Raw genomic sequence first — 21,730 nt, forward strand, 5'->3', positions numbered from 1 at the left:
CCGGGGGCAGTGATGGAGCATTTCTCACAGTTGCACAGTGGCCATGGCTCCGAATTCTCTAAGATGATTTGCTAGTTAGCTCTTTGTTTTTTTGGCCGGTGGAAGACTTTGAGGAGTTAGCTGTGATCCAGGGGTGCTCAAGGACTTCCGCTAGTGTTAGCCTCTGGCTTGCATTGTGCATTAACAGTCTTGAAATGAGGTCCCTGGCTCCTTCAGTCACAAGGTCGGGGAATGTGAATTCAACCGTGATATCCTTCTGCAGAGCTCCTGGTAGGTCTGTGCCTCAAAGGGGGGCATCCCAACTAGGAACTCATAGCAGAGGACACCCGGGCTCCAGAGGTCCACCTTCTCATCGTGCATCCGGCCCTCAATCATCTCGGGGCAGGTAGTCCAGGGTGCCACACAGTGTGGTTCTCCTGGAAGATGGAGCATGCACAGACCACCGAAGTCTGTGATCTTCGACTCTCCATTTGGCCCAAGAAGCAGGTTCTCTGGCTAAATGTCTCTGTGGATGACTCTTTGAATGACAGTAGACAGAGCGTGTGCCAGCTCAGTGATGGAAGCAGCTGTTCTCTGTCTCAGACTTAGTGCTTCTGGAGCGCTCTGTAGACGGCCCGATTAGATAAACTCGGGTGGCATCGTGGAAATACCTAAACAGCCTGAGGATGTTGGGTGCCGCAAGTACGACTGTATCTCCACTTCTTCAAAGCTGGTGCTCCCTCTACCCCTGCTTTCTCCAGCTGGGTTTTAAACAGCACCTTCAGGGCCCGGATAAACTTGCTTTGCTTCTCCCTTGTCAAGTAAACATTTCCAAACTTTCCTTTACCCAGGGGGCGGCCAATGTCAAAATCCTCCAGAGTCCACTGCCTTTTTTTCCCCAAGTCTTCAGTTTTCTGTTTTGATGCCTGTTCCTTGTCAGAATTATTTCCAGAGGCTGTGGGCTGTGGCTGCTCACTCTTCTGGAGGTTGCTGAGCCTGGAGACAGGTCGAGGAACGCTGGCAGCGGCAACTGCTTTGGCACTGGCTTCTGACTTGAGGCCAGTTTCTGTGCTTGTGAAGGGACACAGTGGGAGGAGTTGGAAGGACACAGGACCCTCTGGGCCTGGCCACTGCTAGCCAGTCCTAGGTTCTGAGAAGGAGTCCATGTCACCCACGGGCAGGATCCTGCCTCTGACTGAAGCCTTCAGCGATCCCAGGAGCTCCGCAGTTTTCTGTTTTATGTGCATTTAAAAGCCCTTCTTTGCTTTTGAGTAAGAAGGCATGAAGTGATCAGGAATGTTGCCAGTTAAAGCTTCACGCCAAAAATCTTGAGTAAACTCTCTTTTGTTTAGCTGCCCATGACGATAGCTGAAGAGAGGATAGTCTTAGAAAGTACTGGTATAGAATTGAATAATTAGCAAAAAGCACACATTTCTAATATTTCAGAACTAACATCCAGGCCTATAGTTTGCTTTTCTTGTGCATCTCCTGTTGGAAAAGTATTTATCCACAAGCCAAGCGGTACCCACTTTGTTTCTTCTCTAGTTTTTTGGAGCAGTTCTAGTCTCTCAATAGTAGGTGGGACATTAATATATGCAAATAAAAAAAGCATCTTTTATCATGCTTACATGAAAACAGCACTTGTACTGTGGTAAGGCAGTACTGGAATCAACGCTAGCTTTTGCCGCAGTGCTCAGTACATAAGAGACAGTGACAGTGGAGGCTCAGTCTGTCTCTGCAGTTCTTTGGGACCATTTCTAAAGGCCAGTTAGATTGTGTTACTGTGATTTAATTTTTGAAGTTGCTGCAATTAATGAATGCATTCTGTGCTCTGAGAATCTGATATTCAGCAACCGTAATCTCTGGTATCTGAAGAGAAAATGGGCTTTCTCTCCTTTAGTTGTTAGTGTTATTTTAGTAAAGTGCTTAAGATGTTGCTTGTTTCCTCTGTAAGAATGGCTTAGCGATGTCCACACCTGCGTAGGGCACACAGCTAGTAAACAATCCAGGATGGTGACTAGCACTTCCAGGTAGACCACCAAGTGACAGACTATGCAGTGGAAACAGCTGCTGAGAAGCAAGGGTTGTTTTCTAGTGAGCGAACCGAGTGAGGCATTCCTGCTTCATAAGCGAGAGCAGTTCCGTGTTGGCAGGTCGTGTGGTGTGTCTAGTGACCGGCCCTCTGAGAAGATGATGGTTTCATGAGAGTCAGGTAGTCATTGCACATGGAGTTGGAAAGTGGTTGTTTTATATTCCTTAAAGTTGGTGTAAGGCTAAGGACAGCTAATAGTTTATCTTTGCCAGATAACTATTAAGATTAATCTCTTGAAGTAAACCAGACTCTCATCTGAAGGTTAGGGATCACCCCCTCTGTGGGTCACACTAAAACTTTTCCAAAGCTCATTCTCAGTCCGTGCTCACAATCCACACAGCAGTCAGTTCTTTATGCAGGAAGGAAGCCACGTCCACGCTGGAAAGAGGTGTCCTGGGCATGTCGTTCCTTCTGTACAAAGGAACTGATTTCTGGTGGCCTGTTGCGTGGCGTCTTATAAACTGGCGTCAGAGTTGCATAACACAGAGGTGAAGCCCTTATTGTGTGTCCCTCGAGTCTGGCCTGGAGTCTTCACTGCACCTTGGCATCCTGGGCCGCGTGCCGGTGGGACGCTCACCTCCCTGAAGTCACTGCCTCCCTCTCGCTGAGTGCCGAGCATGGATGTGCAGACTGTGAGGATGTTAACACTAAACTGTTCGACAGGCTTGGAATTCATTAGAATTTTAAAAGTATTTACTTTTTAGACTTTTCATCTTTTCTTTTTAGACTTAAAAAGATTAAATTCTGTTCTTTGGCTGACTTGTATAGGATAATTAATAGAATGGGTTGTTGAAAGGTCAATACAACTTTGCAGTGTAATGAGAAAATTTAGAAACACCTTTGAGTTTAGTTGGAGTGACTCCTCATTTGTATTTCTTTTATTACTGCTCTCCCACACTGTCCTAAAGGTTTCTTCTGTTAAAATTATTTCATGGGGATAGTCACTCATGAAAAGTTATGTATTTCTCCCCCTTTCAGTAACTTGAAAATCTTCCCTGGAATTATGTAGAAAAGAAAAATAACGATTGCTTGATATTTTGGCTTCTTTAAGCTTCCCCATGTTATTATATTCTGGTGGGAACCCAAAATCACACTTTAATTAGAGTAGTATTTTAAATGCTGTCTTTCACATGTGTATAATACGGTCTCTGTGAAGTGCATAGGTGGAGGTCTGTTAAGCAGTCTCCCTAGCCGGCGAGTTAAGAGGAACTTCTGGGTGTTCATGGCTTTTCCAACAGCCAGCGTCATTGACACTGCACTTGTGGGTTAGGTTAGGGAGCCGTCCGTTGTTTTACTCAGCTCCTTTTCTCAGTTAGCTTTCCCCTCTGCGCTGTGATAAGGAACGAGTAAAATGAGATGTGGCGTTTCAGAGAGAAGTGTTGTAACTGTATTGACCCATATTCCAGAGTATCAGTAATTTTTGAATGGCTTGAAGTATAGATCCAGGATGGTCTTTGGTCTGAGTTAGGGTGCAGAGCCGTCTCTAGGATAAAAGCTGGCCGGTCCTGGAGGCCAGTGGGGCAGCATGTTTCTTTCCTTCCTCCTCTGCCTGTTTTGCACGCTCATCCCCGGTGCTGCAGTGTGCACATGCACACACATGAGCCGCACTCACCTTGGCCCACGAGGGGTAGAATCTTTTTTCATTGGTTTTTGTTGTTGTTCTATGTGTTTGTTTGTTTGCTTTTTAAGCTGGGGACCACTGACCTAAGCTCTATATGCACCCCAAGTTCCCCATGGAAAGCACTTCAGCATGCAGAGCGGAAGGCAGCAGGATAACTAAAGGCTACACCATTGCTTTTCCTGGGAACAGACGGATTTGCCCCCAAATGACTCCAGCCTGTGTCATTAAGGTTCAGGCATCTCCAGCGGGTTAGTGCTAACGCGGTAGAGTGATGCCTGCTGACAGCATGCGCCTCTCTTCCAAAGGGTTGGATCAGTTCTCAACAGCGATAGCTCTTCTCACTGTATAGTGTTGAGTATGTCTCAGGGATTCCTTGCGGAAATTAGGGCAGTTTTTAAAATAAGAAAATAGTTTTAAGAGAAACTAAAGGTGACTCATCATTGATGGGAGCTCAAGAAAGAGAAAGCATTTGGTTTCATAGCCCGTGGTAGCTCACCGAGGACGTTTTCCTTTCTACTTCAGGCTCTCATCTCAGCTTCAGCGGACAGAATCCTTTCCCATCATGCACAGCTTTAAAACTTTTATTTAAAAACTTCCTTCCCCATGAGCTTTCAGAATACTTATTGTAGATTTTAAGAGAAAAGGTATATTAATTTATGCTATTAACATCACCTCATAAATTATAAGTTTTATACTAAAGCTGTATTGAGTGTAATGAATTATGTTGCCTATGTGTTTTAATAGCTTAAAAATTATATATGAGCTTCTTTTATTTTTATTTTTATCTTTGACAAAACAAACTAGTGACGCACCTTTTTCCACTGGATCTCTGCCGTGTCAAGGTGTACAGCTGTCCTTCGCTACCTTGCAGATGTGTAAAGAAAAGGATGACCTGGGGCCTCACAGTGTAGAGCACCCTGGACCACATCTTTCCTTCCTGGAGCTGTTGAGAGTCCTGCTCTGTAGGGCGTGACTGTGGTTCACACTACGGTGGCTAGACGCCTAGTGACAGGGTCCGGTGAAACTCCACTCCTGGAGCTGGAATTTGTAAACCAAGTTTTTAAGACCTCTGTTATTTCCTATGGATTTATTCTTTAATTTACAGTTTATTCTGTAAATTGAGAAGTAAAATTAATAAATCTAGTTCTCAGTGTCTCATTCAGGAACGTTTTTCCCCTCCTCACTAAGGAATTCCCACTGTGACTTAAAAATAGAAGTAAATTACTTGTGTGCGTGTATCTGTCTGTGTTTACACACATGCAAAAATACACATCGGGGGCACGTGTGTGAGGTGAATGTGTGCTTGTATAAAAATAGAAAGGTAACCGAATGTATTATAGAAATATGTTTTATCTAGCTGAGGGTATTCCAGTTACTTTCCCATTGTTTCTTTCTTATAAACATGCCATATTCTTTGCTATGCTGTGTTCAAAAGGCTGGCTCTGATATCATGTGCATTTTCTTTAACCCTTTGAATTAACTTAGGGTGTCTTTAAAGTGGCATAGGAAAAGCAGATTCTAAGGCCAGCCTCATACTGATGAAAGACAAGACCTAGATAACAGCTTGTTTATATTGAGGTAATGGGACCACAGATTTGTTGAAACACTTTTGTGTCTAATAAATGTTCTTTATATTCCAAGTAATAAAAGTATTATGATGTTTTCATGATCAAGATCAGAAAACTTAGGCCTTGATAAAGAACCTTTGAAGCTTGTTTTAGGAGTTAGTGAGCTCATTTCACTATGCATATTTCAAAGCTGGTATGATTTTCGTTATTTCTAAAACATTTTTTAAAAACTGAATCGTACCATTGGTTATGGAACAGAGCACTGCAGCCCTAATCTTTTGGCTGTAGGAAAAATCATGCTACCTTTGATGCCTACCTGATTGATGTGGAGCTAAAAAGAAAGATACATTCCTGTACTTTGAGCTTTGCCATTTTGCTGTGCTCCATCATGTTTATTCTGATAGAAAGAAAACTCATATACTTAGGGGCTATATCAGGACAGCAATTCCTAAGTCCATGTTTGAGTTGGTAGTTGTCTTTGAGGCCTCACTTAATTCATCTTAGTCAAAACCTGGGAAAGCTTTCTGTGTTTTTTAGATGGTATTTTTGTAACATCTCCCTGTTCCATTCACTCTTACTTTTGGGTTTTGAAAAATCTGCATACTTCTTGTACATACGCATGCAAATGAGAGGAGGAAGTTTGTACTGATGCCATTTCTCCCTTCAGTTGCTGGTTAACAGAATTTGCTAGAATCAATTTCCCCTTCTTGAAGGGTGAAAACAGACCCTTTGTGTATATCTGTACAGAGATGTGTATATGGGACGTGGTGGCACTTTGCTGAATGTGAACTTGCCTTGTCAATGGGAATATTGAAAAGAATTATGTTTATTTATACATTTGTATAAATCTATATATACACGTATGTATATGTGTGTGTATAGATAAAGCTATATACATATATTTCCCTAAAAATGTGTGTGTGTAATAGATTTACAGCCTTTGCTAAGCAAGATTATGCATCTGTGGGAAATTCTGGATTATTCTGCAAGCCTGTGGAAGTGACAGCAGTCTAGAGTACATCATCAACCATACTGAGATAGAAATCCTTTAGCTCAGAGTCACAGATGACAGATGACATTGGCCACACCGGTTGCACTGTCCGCAGACTGCTAGCTGGCTTCTCTGCCGACCACTCACACCTGCGCTGAGCTGTCTGTTGTCCGAGTGCTGGAGATGGACTCCGAGGGTGGCCTGGACAGGGCATGTGCGAGCCACATCACCCCCTCCCTCCTCTCCCCTTTCTGACTTAGTTCTCTTGCCTTGGCTGTTGCTTTTATATTCCTCTATCACTGACAGTCCCCCATAGTATACAGCTTTCAGTAATATTTTCTTTGAGAATTAGGTAGTGGTGAAAAATAAAAAGCCAACATTAATCAGTTAATTTTGAAATTTCCTAGGCAACTTTGGAGTGTTTTACTTAAAGTGAAAAAAAAAACTACAATTATGATGTTATGATTGACATTAGTGTTAGGTACATTTCCACACCTATCATCATTTAAATAGTTTGATTAACTTTGTCCTTTAAATCTAAATTTATCCTTTGAAGTTTAACAAAGTATATAAAGTCACATGGAAGCCTCTTAAATCTACAGCTGACTCATGCTTCTCATGATGAAGTGCTCTGATGAGTTCTTGTGTCTTGGATCTGCTGGATTTCCTTTTGACTTTGCTCACAGTTGTGACATTCAGTTCTAACTCTGCCACAGCTCTCTAGAAAGCTTTCACCCTTATATATCGTGCCTTTAAAGCTCTTATGCACACACAGATCAAAGTGTGTATACACATGTTGGTGCATGTGTACATATACTTTGGTATATATACTCACACAGTATGTCTCCAAGATACATTGTGGGAGTGGACATAGAAACATTCAAAGGCAATGAAATGTTGCTCTCTAGATATATATGTATATAAATAGTGTTGATATAACTGTACATACACATGTATATGTATGAGTTCTAAATGGCAATCTTTTACATTTAGCAAAATGCTGCCCTACTGGAATATTGCCACTGCAATGGCAATTGTATGTAATGATTTAAAATACATTATCAAAAAGTTATTTAAAGAACATTTAAAGGTCTCATCTAAAGACAGCCATACACTATTTATTTAGCTTCCTATTCATTTTATTGTTGTGTCTGTGTGACTGAAAGGGAGACTGTCATTTTGAAAACAGCATCTGCATATCAGAGACAAGATCCACTCGGGGCCTTCTGCGCATCTCCCTTCTCTGAAACAGCGACATACCACAACCCAGCTTGTTTATTTCAGTTTTAGAGCAATCCTAGCATTGCCATTTGTGTGTGTTATCTACCATCTCCTTGATCAACTTAATTCACCAATTTGCCTCTTCCTTTCATTAATGAGTAACGATCATTTTGATCATGTTGCTGGGGGAAGCTGACCCCTCTCTTGCTGCAAGGAAATAGATCATCTTGTCATTCTGCCTGTTCACAGTTCACCTTGGAAAGAAGACGCTTCTCAGGATGCTGTCCTAAGCGTAGTTTATTTTGCAAAGTTTGATTTCTTTAAAGATACTACTTAATTTTTTTGAAAATTAACTCTTAGGTTGCATGTACTTGGCATATATTTAATTCTTACTGCTTTTCCCCGCAAGGTATTTTTTTCCCATTTGTCTCTCAGTTTTCTGTATTGAATACAAGAACATTAAGACGAAACTGTTAAATACTGTTTTTGTTTGTGATGAGCTGGCAGCAGATTAAACCTTGAGAATAGGGGGAGAGAAAGGTAGATGGATAGATAATCCTAAATGCTATGTTAGCTGGGGAGTGGAGTAAGGGTACTCCTAAGGAAGCAGATTGCACAGAGTAGCTCACTGGAACTGATATCAGAATCAGCCTTTAACACAAAGCCTCTTGGCAGATGTATGCTACTAACCAGAGTGCCCAAGTGTAAATTAAAACCAAGTTGCAGTGGGAAATCAAAGGTGGAGTAGCCATTGGAAACCAGCGAAGGACAGGCAGGCATGTCTTTTAACAACGGAACTGCACGGTAGCAAGGACTAGCCGTACGAGAGCTCTTCCTCCTCGGTGTTCTCGATCACCTTGGCACACAGTGTGCTTCATATGCCATACATTCAGAGCATAGACAGGAGGGTGGCTGCTTAAAGGGGACTCACAAACCAAGCATCTTCTCATGTCTGTCACAGCACGCACACTGGGAGCAGCTAGTGTCTGCACAGTGTGGAAGAGGAGGCTGGTGATTGGGAAAAGGCTGAGGTTCTGCTGAGGAGGACACATTTGGGGAGACGAGAAGTTTTGGTTTGTGATTTCCCTTTAAACAGGAAGAGATGGTTCACATTTTCCATATATATATATCTCAATGAATGTACTGTATTACTGTTTTAAAAATTTGATGAAATAATAATGGATTGGTCTCCTTTTGTTATCTGGTCCTTGTTTAATTTGTTTAAGGGTTTTTGTATACAAAAGTTTACATTTTTATGTATATTTTTCTTGTGTAAAAACTGATGTAATATGTGTATAAAACACTGTATGTATTATCTGTATATAGTGTGACAAAATGATTTTTCTTTCTTTCTTTTGGATGTATTAATAAATCTTGCTGTGACGTAGCCTCGCTTTTACTAATCATTTCCTTTGCCTGTGATGGAGCTCCTGGCGCAGGGTAAGTACTTTTCCTTCTTTGTTTCTGGTCTCTGAGACAAGGTCTTTTCTGCTTCCCAGATGGCTTATATCTCAGTGTGTGGGCCAGGCTGTTCTTGGAGTTGCCATTCTCTTGCCTCGACCTCCCACATGCCACTGGGGTTGCAGGGGTATAAGCCACTGTGCCTAGTTAAGCTTTACTGTTATGAGACAAAATTTTATCAGGTGCCTCAGGCTGGTATGGAACACACTGTAGTTTAAGGAGGCCTTGGATTTCGTGCATGGTCCCTTCTGTCTCTGCCAGCCAAGGACAGGAATAACGGACATATGCCATCATACTCAGTTTCCCCTTTCTTAAATATGCTGTTTTCAATCTTCTATCAACAGTTCTAGGGAGGTATTCATGATCTTTATGGCTAGCCTAACAAGTTAGAACTACATTGACTTCAGCTATATTATTCAAGCTTGAAATCCAACCACAAGTTGTATGATGCAGTCCAGACCTGTGTCATTTAACCCAAAACCATTTCTCTCAGCCCCTCCCCCCCATCTTTTATGTATCCCAGGCTGGTGATAAATGAAAGAACGGTTTTCCTTACTCAGTTCCCAGTGCTACCACCACAGACTTATACCAACTTGCCTGTCTCTTTTTTCATGGTCACAACTTCAGAAAATATAGTAACAATTTCACGTTGTGTGCCCAGAGTTAAAAACAAAATGTAAAAGTAACTACTACGGAGACGTAGCTTGTGGAAGCAGCTGGACTCAGTCCCCAGTATCACCAAAAACTCCTCAGCCTTGGTACCATCACAGAACTGAGGAGTCAAGGCTTTTGTAAATTGGAACTTTTCACTGCTTGCTTCATCCTTTGATGCTGAGGGAAGCTGAGCTATTCTGTGGGGCACATGAAGGCTAAGACCAAAGTCCCAAGCAAGAAATAATGACCACCCACTCACATGTTCACTTCATGGAGGTGTGTTTGCATGTATAATTAAAATCTGGCTTCTAGTTAATATATGTTTAAGACATTCTAAAATCTCACTTCCCTAAAAATAGTAACCTTTTGAGATCAAAAGCACCAGAAGTGCTCAAGGTGTTTGTGAAATAACCAGCATGAGCAAGGAACTCGTGTTTGCTCTGCTTTTGGAGTTGCTGTGGCCTAGGGAATTAGCTTAGCAGTGAGCTGTGCATTTCTTCAGCTGTACGGCTGACATAAAACTTGCTTTTTACTTCAGGGTGCTTTACTCTGTGTTGCTGGGCTTTGAACCCAGAACTTCCCCTGGGCTGGTCAATGCCTCCCCGTCCAGCTGTATTTCAGCCCACCTGCTGCTCTTCTGAGTCCTGGAACTAACCTTTGAGATCTGATGCTTAGATTTAAAGAGAGCTATAGCCATGGGAAGCAAGCCAGTAGGGTGGTGTCTGAGTTGAGGCCATTGCCTGATGGTAGTGTTGAGATCTTTGGATTTCCAAGTGAAGTCAAGACTTGGTGGTGGTGTGGCAGTACTTAGGAGACGGAGACCGATTGGGTCCAGCCTGAATGACACTGAGAACTCATCTTTAAAAAAGATGTAATGATGTAATGATAATGATGCCAGGGACAAAGGAAAAGTATGGAAAGACTTTCCCACCTGAGAAAACCAGAGCGCACAGACCTTGAGCTGGGACTGATAGAGCGGGTGGTCAAGTGACGGCTGAAGTTTGCTCAGATGAGAGGCCTGAGTTAAGGAGACAGATGGGAAAGTAATGGCGATAGACTTCAAGTTGGCTGTAAGAGATCAGGGGTGGAAGGTAAGGATAGCTGTTTTATTTAACTTCATTTTAAAAATAGTAATTTTTTTTTCTAGCACTTCATGTTCACTCCTAACTCCTCATAGATCCAACTTTTGCCCCCCTTCCCAAGTACATGACTTTGTTTTAAATAACACTTGGGTTCTAATTTGTGATGCCCATGTACTCACAGGTGTGGAACTATCCATTGGAATGTGGTCAACTTCTAGGAACTGCATCCTTAAAAGGCTTTTCCTCCCCTAGAACCCAGCAACTGTTCTTAGTTCCCTAGTTAGGGGTGGTGGCTCATGAGCCCATTTCCACTCCATGCTAGAAAGTTAACTGACTTGATCCTGTACAGGGTGTTGTCCAGAAGACAGGGTTCCCCTAGTTTTCCCAGACCCCTGCCTCTTACAGTCTCGATGCCATCTCTTTGGCATTGGTCCCTGAGCTTTGGAGAAGGGGTGTAAGACGTTCCATTTGTGGGTGAACACTGGCTCTTACCCTCCATTTTTGACTAGACCTGAGTCCCTGCTTTGACACCGTCCACTGAGCCAAGAAACGTCTCTGATGAGGTCTGGGAGCTGCGTTAATCTGTAAGGAGAAAACTACAGATTTGGAGGGCAGTTTGAAACTGTTCAATTAGCAAAACAATGGATCAAAGATCTCAATGTTAGACCCAAACCTAGAAGAGCAGGGAATGTACTTCAAGATATAGGCTCAGGTAACTTAGGAGTTTCTGAATGGGACCCTAGTCATTCAGAAAGTAAGCAACCAATAAATGGAACTTGATGAAATTAAAAGTTTCTTTACTGCAAAGGACATTGCTAATTAACTGAAGAGGCAGCTTGCAGAACGGAAAAACCTTACAGAACTCATGTCTAGAACATATAAGGCACCAAGAAGACTCAATGAGAAAGTAGACATGGCACTTCATTTATTTCATTTACAGTCCTGAAAATAACTTGAATATCTCCTCAAGTCTTCTGGCTTGTAAGTTAAGGAGTTGGCATTAAATTCTACCAGGCTGTCTCCCTTCTCCAGACTCTCATAGAAGTGAAGGTGTTTAATAAAACACCCCCCTCTTACCCTTGCTTTGGGGGACCTGGGGACATGTGCTGCTTATTCCCCATACTCCACTGCAATGACCACTTCCCTTCTGGACACTGCTGAGTGTCTGTCCCCAGTCTCAGTGTGCTTGTCTATCATCTGCCACAGTAAGTGTCACTAGATGGAGGCAGTGTGCTGAGGAAGTTGGTAAGTTCAAGGACTGCAGACTTGAAGAGACGGGAAGGGGAATCCATAGGAGGTCATAGAGCTGTGTTAGGGTTTGAATATGAAACATCCCCCAGAGACGCTTGTGTTTTTCTTTGTCCCCAGCTGGTGATGCTATTTGAGAGGTGGTGGAAACTTGAGGAGGTAAAGCCCAGTAAGAGGAAGGTCAGTGGGGTGCCTTGTAAGGTTATATCTAGCCCCCCAGTCCCAGTTTTGTTCTGCTCACACACACAGATTTATGCTGTAAGTTCCTGTGTGTGTGTGGAGAGAAGGGGTGGGGATTTATTGGAATGACTTACAGGCTGCAGTCCAGCTAATCCAAGTGGCTGGCTGTGAATCAAAGGTCCAAGAATCCAGTAGTTGCTCAGTCTACAAGGCTGAATGTCTCAGCTGGTCTTCAGTATATATTAGAATCCCAAAGAAACAGGATCTAATACCAGTGAAGAAATGGATGTGCAAGCAAGGCAAGGGCAAAGAGTGAACACTTCCTTCTTTCAGGTACTTATATAGGCTTCCAGCAGAAGGCATGGTCCCAATCAATGTCTCCCCACATCAAGATCTGGATCAAAGGTGTGTGTCTTCCTACTTCAAAGGTGTGAACTAGAAGTAGATTCACACACTTCATGCAAAAAAGAAGAAAAATCTCACAGGTGTGCCCCTCATTTCTGGATTGTAGTTCATTCCAGCTGTAGTCAAGTTGACAACCAAGAATAGCCATTGGCTCGTCCTTGCTCCCTATTCTCTTACTCCTTGCTTTTAGAATGGGAATGTTTGCCCTGTGCTGTGTTATCTTGGAAATAATAGAACTTTTTTTAAAAAAATTTTACAGGGGTTCACAGCTAAGAGTTGACTTTGAATTTCAGAAGAGAGTTTGGACATTTGAATAATGTTGGGATCATTTCTCTCCTGTCTGGGTTTATGCCTTCTGCTGATAAACAGTGCAACTCTTGCTTCACCGCTTTCCCAGTTCCAGCCACTTTCCTCCAGTTTTTTTTAGGTTGATTAGATTTAAGAATCCTCTATTAGATTGATCTCATCAAGACAGTCCTTAGTGAGGCAAAAAGAATCTTGTGATTTCGGAACTGAGCATCCATTAATCTATCTCTTACTGCTACCCAATCAAAAGGTCCTCTCTCTCTCTCTCTCTCTCTCTCTCTCTCTCTCTCTCTCTCTCCTCTCTCTGTCTCTCTCTCTCTCTCTCTCTCTCTTTCTCTCTCTCTCTCTCTCTCCCCCTTCCCCCTTCCCCCTTCCTCTCTTCCTCATTTTTTTCTCCATCCTTCCCTCCCCCTTCTTTCTTTCTGGCTCTTTCCTTGAACTCACAGGTTGCCAGCCTCTGCCTTCCAAGTGCTGAGATTAAAGACACTACTGCCAAAGCTGGCTATGGTATGGTTTTCAAGGACCATACCCTGATAAGATGTCTCTTATCACATCTTTGCATGAGCATCATCACGAACATGCTTCCCTCACACTCCTGTCTTCCAGTCATGCTCCTCTGCATGCACATCCAAGTCCACAGCTGCTATGCTCTGTGGACCTGGGATGGTAAGACCTGTGAACAGCTTCCTTGGCACTTAACAGAGACATCATTATTCAAGTCTATGTCTTCCTACTGTAAGAAAAACTCCCTTCACCAGAGAAGTCCTTAGCCAATTTCTGTAGCAGCATCTACTCTTACAATTTATTCTTTCTTGAGAGCTTATGTTTGTGACTATTTTCCTTCTCTCTGTGTAGTAGTAAGATTCTTTAAGTATCTCCTGTAATGCTGGCTGAGTGGACATGAATTGCTTTACCTTGTGTTTATCTTATAAGGTCTTTATTTCCTCACTGACTTTTTAAAACGTTTAAAATATATGTGATGATTTGAAAAGAAATGCCCCTTTCCATAGACTCATGTGTTTGAATGCTTGGTCCATAAAGAGTGGCATCATTAGGAGGTGTGGCCTTGTTGGAGTATGTGTGGCCTTGGAGAAAATGTGTCACTGTGGAGGCAGGCTTTGAGGTCTCATATGCTCAAACCATATGCCCAGTGTGACAGTTTACTTCCTGTTGCCTGCAGATCAAGATGTAGAATTCTCAGCATCTTCTCCAGCGCCATGCCTGCTTACAGGCAGGCTGCCATGCTTCTTGATATGATGAAAATGAACTTAACCACTGAAACTGTAAGCCAGTCCCAATTAAATGTCTTTCTTTATAAGAGTTGCTGAGGTCATGGTGGCTCTTCACAGCAATAGAACCCTAAGACAACATATATACAAGTAACATACAGATTGAACGGGATACATTTATGTATTTAAGAATATATACATGAATTTGCATACTACATATATGTATGTAGAAGTAATGAAAAAAGGCTATGAATTTGAAAGAGAGCAAGGAAGGCTTGGAGGTAAGAAAGGGAAAGGGGAATTATGTAATTATATGGCAATTTCAAGAAATAAAGCATAATTTGTAAAAGGTTTAGACATAATTAACATACCATAAAATTCACCCATTTTTAATGTATAATATAAGTGATTTTTTAAATATTATAGTAGTTTTTAGGTTATGGTAAGTATAGGTATTATAGCTGTTTTTCATTCAAGTATATATTGTGTATTGAGCATATCCCCAAAGCCATTCCCCTCCTTCCCTCCTTCCTACTCCTCCAGTTAGTTTTCTTTATTCCTCTAGACAGCATCGGGAGGCATCTTTTGGGGGTGCTTCAGCCATGATCCTAGCCACAGTGAGTAGGAGCATGAGGATTAGAAATGTTAGGTAGGGGAACAGCGATAAGAAAGAAACACAGAGACAGGAGACAGGATAGTATCGGGAAGACAACTCAATGCCTCCTCATAATGAGTTTAACCACATTTATTTTTCTATACACTTATATCCCAATACAAAAGGAAGGAAGAAGGCAAAAGACTGTTTTAACATGATACAAAGGACAACCAGAACAGTCATTTGCTCCAATACTTGGGACATCAAGCCATTCTTGAGAAAAGTATTTGATGTTTGGGCAGTGAACCCCCCCCCCCCAGACCAAGTATCCTGCAGGCAGCCACTCCTAAAGAAGGAGCAGAAGTATGCTTGTATTCTCCAACCTTTGGTCAGGGTGGAGCAGATCTACCTTTATGAACTACCTTAATGTCCAATACACCAAGTAACCACACCCTAGGTCAGGGTGTGTAGCCACACTTGTCAACAACTTTGAGAGAGCAAAATAAACTCAAACTCTCTGATCTTCAGACAAGGTGGAATAGGCTCACATTTTTGGGTCCCAACAAGACAGCTGAATCTCTGCTTTCATGGAGTCATAAATGAGAATGGCAGAAAATACATGTTATCTGTTTTCCTGAGACTGGACCTATTTGCTCTATTTCTTATCTCTAGCTAAATCCTTTTTCCTGCAAATGCTATAACTCTATTTTTTTATGACTCTTTATTTTGAGGCAGAGTATCCCCATGTAGCTCAGGATGGCCTGCAACTTACTATGCAGCAAGCATCTCTGCAATGTTTACTTGGAGCCCTTTGGTAAATGCCCAAAAGTGCTATAGCTAAAATGGTAGATCTATTTTCCATTTCTAAGAACACCTCCATACTAACTTCTGTAGTGGCTGTGCTACTTTATACTCCCATCAGCGGTGTACAAGAGTTCCCTTTGTTCACATCTTCATAACATTTGTTGGTTTGTTTTTTAAAAGATTTTTTTAATTCTTGGAGAATTTCCTATATGCATACAATATATTTTGATACTCAACTCCACACTCCTCCTCTCAGCTTCTCTGGGATCCACCCCCACATATTTCTCTTCATTTGAAAACATAATCCTCTGAGTCAGTTTGTGTTATCTGTATACGCATTAGTGTGGGATCATCCATGGAGCATGGTCAACCTACCAGACCTTTAAAGAGGATGGTTCCTTCTACGAACCATTAACCGCCAGTAAATCCTCACCTTGAGATAGGGCTTGTGAGCCCCTCTCCTTCCGTGCTAACTGTTGACTGGGTTGATCTCACACAGGCTTTGTATAAGCAACAAAGCTGCCGAGAGTTCTTAAGTGCAGTGACTGTATCCAGAAGTCACTGGATCTTTTTCTAGTTTTTCGAGATTTTTGAGACAGGGTTTCTCTGTGTAGCTCTAACTGTCCTGGAACTTGCTTTGTAGACCAGGCTCACCTCAAACTCATAGAGAACTGTCTGCCTCTGCCTCCCAAGTGCTAGGATTAAAGGTATGAGCCAATCTTCACTTGGCTTAGAAGACAGTTTTGTCTTGGTCTTCCCCAACCACTGGCTCTTCCTCAATGTTCAATGAGTCTTGGGGTAGAGAGTATGGTGCGGATATTCCTTTTATGGCTGACTAGTTCATAGACACTTATTCTATGCATTTGAACCAAGTGTGAGTTTTTGTGTTAACCACCTTCCAAGGTAGAAAGAAACTTCTCTAATGAAGTCAGAGCTGCACTAGTCTGTGGGTAGAGAGATATGTATTCATAGGGCAGTTGAATACTATATCCATTTAGCAAAATACTAGTAGCAGATCATAAGCCCCTAGACCTTATGATCACCCCAGGCATAAGTTCTTGGTCAGATATTTTCCTATATAGTGAACCTGAAATCAATCAAAGAAAGCAACCGATTATTCCCATAACATTCATGCCACCATGCACCCTTGGGCATATCTCTCCATGCTGTTGTTGTAGCTCACGGGGTTCACAGGTGGGTGAAACTGTTGGTGATTTTTCTCCCTTAGAAATCTTCCTACCACCTCTATATTGTAAAAACTAGCCAACAAACAGGAGACTTCCTAGTCAGTACCAACTGCTTTTTTCAAAGTCTGTGCTGTCTTCGGCAACAGAGTGGGCAACCAAGAGTAATGGCAATAGCCTGTATTGTTTTGGGGGTCTCTGGGACCACCCTGGCCAACAATTTGAGGGGAATTGTCTCATGCCTAGCACTAGACTTTTATCAAACCACACCCGCCACTGGGATTTTTTGTTTTATTTGCTTTTTTTAATGTGTTTGGGTGTTTCATCTGCATTTATTTCTGTGCAGCGTGTGTACAGTGCCCACAGAGGCCAGTACAGGAACTCAAGTCCTCTGAGTCAGGAATTACAGACCACTGTAAGAGTCCATGTGGGTGTAAGACAAACCCAGGTTGTCTGGAAGAGCAGCCAGCTTCTAACCTCTGAACCATCTCTCCAGGTCAATGGCAATTGGAGCTTTTTATGGCTTCTAGGAGGACAATTATTCCCTCTGCAGATAACTCCACTTTAACTCGTGTGTGTGTGTGTTCTGAACTATGCAGACTATAAAATAATAGGTTTCCAAATGACTCACTCAAAAATGTTCTTAAGGTTAGTATCCCCCCCCAAACCCTTCCTTCTGCTCTCTCTTCCCCTTCCCTTTGTTGTTTTCTTTTGCTTTCTTAATGATTACTATTCTTATTGGGTGAGATGAAATCTATCTTCACTGATTTCAAAAGGTTTTTTTTTTTTTTTTTTTTTTTTTTTTTTTTTGGTGGTTAGTTGATTGACGTGAGATTCCCCTCTGTATGGTATGAATGTTTTATTGCCCTTGGTTAATAAAGAAGCTGCTTTTTTTAGGCCAATGGCTTAACAGAATATAGCCAGACTGGAAGAGATATATAGAGAGAGTAGGTGCGGTCAGGGAGAAGCCATGTAGCTGCTGCCAGAGACACACTGGAACCTTTCCAGTAAGCCACAGCCACATGGAGTTACACAGATTAATAGAAATGGGTTAATTTAAGATAGAAGAGTTAGCCAGAAATACGCTTAAGCTATTGGCCAAACACTATTGCAAATAATATAGTTTCTGAATGAACATTTCAGGTCTGGGCAGCTGGGAACAAATGAGCAGCCTCCCACGACAGTTGGCAGTTACTTCTTCTTACAGCTTGAAATATATCATTCTGCACCTTCATGGCTCTTAGGTTTTCTGCTGAGTGAGGTCTAATGTTATGCTGGCAAACTGGACTTTTAATATTGCTGTTTCTTTGTTGTGTAGTCTATGCATTGGGAGGTCATATGACATGGGTGTTCTTTCTAGTTATGTCTACTTGGATTCTTTTCCAGGATTTAGGGAAATTGAGGCTGTTATCTTATTGAATAGATTTTCTGTATCTTTAGTTTGTATCTTACCTCCTCTACCCCAAGAATTCTTAGGTTTGCTCTTTTGATCATGTCCTAGAGGTTTTTCTTTAAAAAGTTTAGGTCATGATTGTTTTGTATTAATTTTCTTATGTATAGTGTATGTGTATACACACTGTATGTCTTTCTTCTTGATGCAGTTTATTGGTTGACACTTTCTACTGTGATTTTATAATTTGACTTATTGAACTTTTAATTTCCAGTATTATTAAGTCTCCTTGCCCCCACCTAATTTCAGTTTCTTTATTGAATTTTCATGTTTTGGACTTTCTGGTTTAGGCAGGTCTTTGAATGAATTCCTTATTTAATTCATCTGCTCATTTGAATTCCCCTTGAGGTTGATGTGGGATTCCCCTCTACATGCTATGAATATGTTTTATTACCATTGGTTAATAAAGAAGCTGCTTTGGCCTATGGCAGGGCAAAATATAGCCAGGCAGGAAATCCTCACAAATAGATAGATAGATAGATAGATAGATAGATAGATAGATAGATAGATAGATATAGATGATATAGATATAGATATGATATAGATATAGATATGATATAGATAGATATATAGATATAGATATAGATATGGATATAGATATAGGAGTTAGAGAGATGCCATGTAGCTGCCGAAGGATAAAAATGCCTAAATCTGACCCGTAGGCCACATCCTCGTGGTAATACATAGATTAATAGAAATGGGTTAATTTAAGATGTAAAAGCTAGGTATAAATAAGCCTGAGTCATCAGCCAAACAGTGTTGTAGTTAATATAGTTTCTGTATGATTATTTGGGTCTAGATGGCCTGGAAACGAACCAGCAGTCTCTACATGAGGTCACTAATCGTTTTTTAAATTATTTTATTTTGTGTGTTTTGAGTGCTTTGCCTGCAGGTATGTCTGTGCACCCCCTGCGTGTTTGGTACTTATCGAACCCAGAAGAGGGCATTGGATACCCTGGGACCAGAGTCATAGACTTTATGAACTAACACATGGGTGGGTGCTGGGAATTGAACCTGGGTAGTCTGGAAGAGTAGTCAGTGCTCTACCACTGAGCCATCTCTCCAGCCCTTGACTAGACTTACTAAAGAACTCTGGCTTCTGGTGGTGTTCAATTGCCTTAGTTTGTCAAAGTTCTCATTTTTCTGCATTGCAATTGAGGATGTTTTGTGAAGGATATATTTTTTTTCTTCCAAATATTTATTTATTTATTATGTATACAGTATTCTGTCTGTGTGTATGCCTGCAGGCCAGAAGAGGGCACCAGACCCCATTACAGATGGTTGTGAGCCACCATGTGGTTGCTGGGAATTAAACTCAGGACCTTTGGAAGAGCAGGCAATGCTCTTAACCACTGAGCCATCTCTCCAGCCCCAGGATATATCTTTCAATATGTATTTTGTTTTCCTTTTTCTTCACTTGTTTTATGAGAGTCTTCATTATGGGCCAGCTTTTCTTGGGTTTATGATCCCCAAAACCACTTCAAGAGGAAGAAGCAGACAACAGTAACAAAAAGTACAATATGACAACAAACAAGGTATTATAATAAAGTGTAGCACAAAGCAATTGAAATAATCAACCGTGTCTTCAGTTGAAACCATCAGCTGCATCCTCAATAAGTTCAGGAAGCAAGTTGCTGGGACATTCCTAGGACAAACAAGATTTTAGAAATCAGTAGAGCTAAGATGTAGAAGAGGAAGACATCAGGTGTAGAAGTGTGCATTACCTGTGATCCCATCATCTACGATTGTCATCCGCTTTGAAGCAAATTACAGGCCAGCGTGCGCTACATAGGGGAAAATGTCTCAAACACAAACAAGCAAACCAGACAACCAAACCAAATAAGCCAAAGGGGTGCATGGAAAGGAAAGAAGAGGAAGCAACATAACAGGAAGGGACTAGGATGGGCATTTCAGGGACAAGAGTGAGGGAGAAGAGGCTAATAGTCCAAGGGACATAACAACCCCAAAACCAAAGCCAAGCTAAACAACAAAACCTCAAGTCTCCATTTGCTCCTGGCTGAGAAGAACTTGCATTTCCCCCTAGGCTTATCTTTTGGAGCTTGCTGTGTGGGTGGTATGGATGCTTATCCCTCAGGAGACCCAACAAGTTAGACTAGAAATGACTGCAGCCTGGACCCATCTTCTCTTTCTTTTCAGCAGCTACTGTCAGATTACTCATGCCGAATGATTAATCTTGAGCCTCATAGCTCAGATTGACCCATCTCTGTACCTGTCAATCAGATTCCCTCTTGACCCTAGCTGGTAAATTGTACATGTGGCTGAATATATCAGTGTTTGAGATCCTTGGGGGTCCCTGCACATACTAATATTCAGAACAGATCTTTCTCCCGTTAGCAGAGCTTGTGCTGCTGTGAACGTCCACCCACTGGCTTCTCTCTGCTGCTGTGTGGGCAGACTGGGCAGCCAGCAGTCTCCATACATTTTACTGCCGTCCATGAGGTTGAGCCCACCAGTCTCTTGGGCTCACAGTAGTTCTTAGGGTGGAAAGGAAGGAAATCTCTGCGGCTTCAGAATTAAAAGCAAACAAATCGGGCGGTGGTGGTGCACTCCTTTAATCCCAGCACTCACAGGGCAGAGGCAGGCCTACTATCTGTGAGTTCAAGGCCAGCCAGCCTGGTCTACGGAGCGGAGAGAGTTCCCCAGGACAGCCAGGACTGTCTTGCTTCCTCTTCTTTCCTTTCCAGAGAAACCAAAACTAACCAGCCAAACAAACAAACAAAAAAAAAAAAAAAAAAAAAGAAAGAAAGAAAGAAAGAAAGAAAGAAAAAAGAAAAAGAAAAACAGACTCTTCTACAGTCTGTAGCTAAGAGGTTTGATTACAAAACTTATCCCAGGATGGCCTCAAACTACTGGTGGTCTTCCTATGAACTGGGATTGCAGGTGAAAGCTACCATATCAGTTACTGCGTGTGTGTGCGTGCACGCGTGTGTGCACGTTTGTGTACAGGGGCACATGTGTATGGTTATGCATGTAGGTGCATGTTCATTTGTGTGGCAGGCAGATGTCAACCTCAGTTGTCGTTCCTTAAAGGTAATTCATCTTGGTTTCTAAATTGTTTTTTAGTAATTGCTATTTTTTATTTGGAGGTTATCATGCACATATGCATATATGGTGGTCACAGGACAACCTATAGAAGTCTATTCTCTTCCTCTCCCATGTGGATCCTGGGGATCATATTCAGGTTTGGTGCTTCTCCCTCTGAGCTTTCTCTCCTTCTGTTTGGAGAGAGGGTTTCCCATTCAACTGGAGCTCACCATGTAGGTTAAGCTGTTTAGCCAGAGCCTCAGGAATCTGCCTGTCTCTATCTTCCAGTGCCAGGATTGTAAGGGTATACCACTAAGCCTGCTTTTTTTAAACAAACAAGCAAACAAAAAACAAAAGAAAACAAAAACAAAACATGGGTTCAAGAAATTAAAGTCATGTCCTTATGCTTGCAAGGCAAACGCTCCATCATTTGAGCCACATCCTCAAATGTGGATTTTGATTTTAAGACAGTGCTTCACTGTGTAACCTGAATGAATTAGAACTCTCGATGTAGACCAGGATGGCCTTTACCTTTTATTGTTCTGAGATACGGTCTCTTGTAGCTCAGGTCGGCCTCGAACTTGCTGTGTAGCTGAGAATGTCCTTGAACTCCTG

At 41.9% G+C, this 21,730-nt stretch overlaps 1 pseudogene; it reads right to left on the reverse strand.

Annotated features, from left to right (window-relative positions):
* Positions 1 to 58: 58 nt before the first annotated feature.
* Positions 59 to 20,512, reverse strand: LOC119821996 (annotated as a pseudogene).
* Positions 20,513 to 21,730: the final 1,218 nt, after the last annotated feature.

The sequence above is a fragment of the Arvicola amphibius genome, chromosome 8 (genome assembly GCF_903992535.2).
Source record: "Arvicola amphibius chromosome 8, mArvAmp1.2, whole genome shotgun sequence".
In the NCBI taxonomy this organism is placed as follows: domain Eukaryota; kingdom Metazoa; phylum Chordata; class Mammalia; order Rodentia; family Cricetidae; genus Arvicola; species Arvicola amphibius.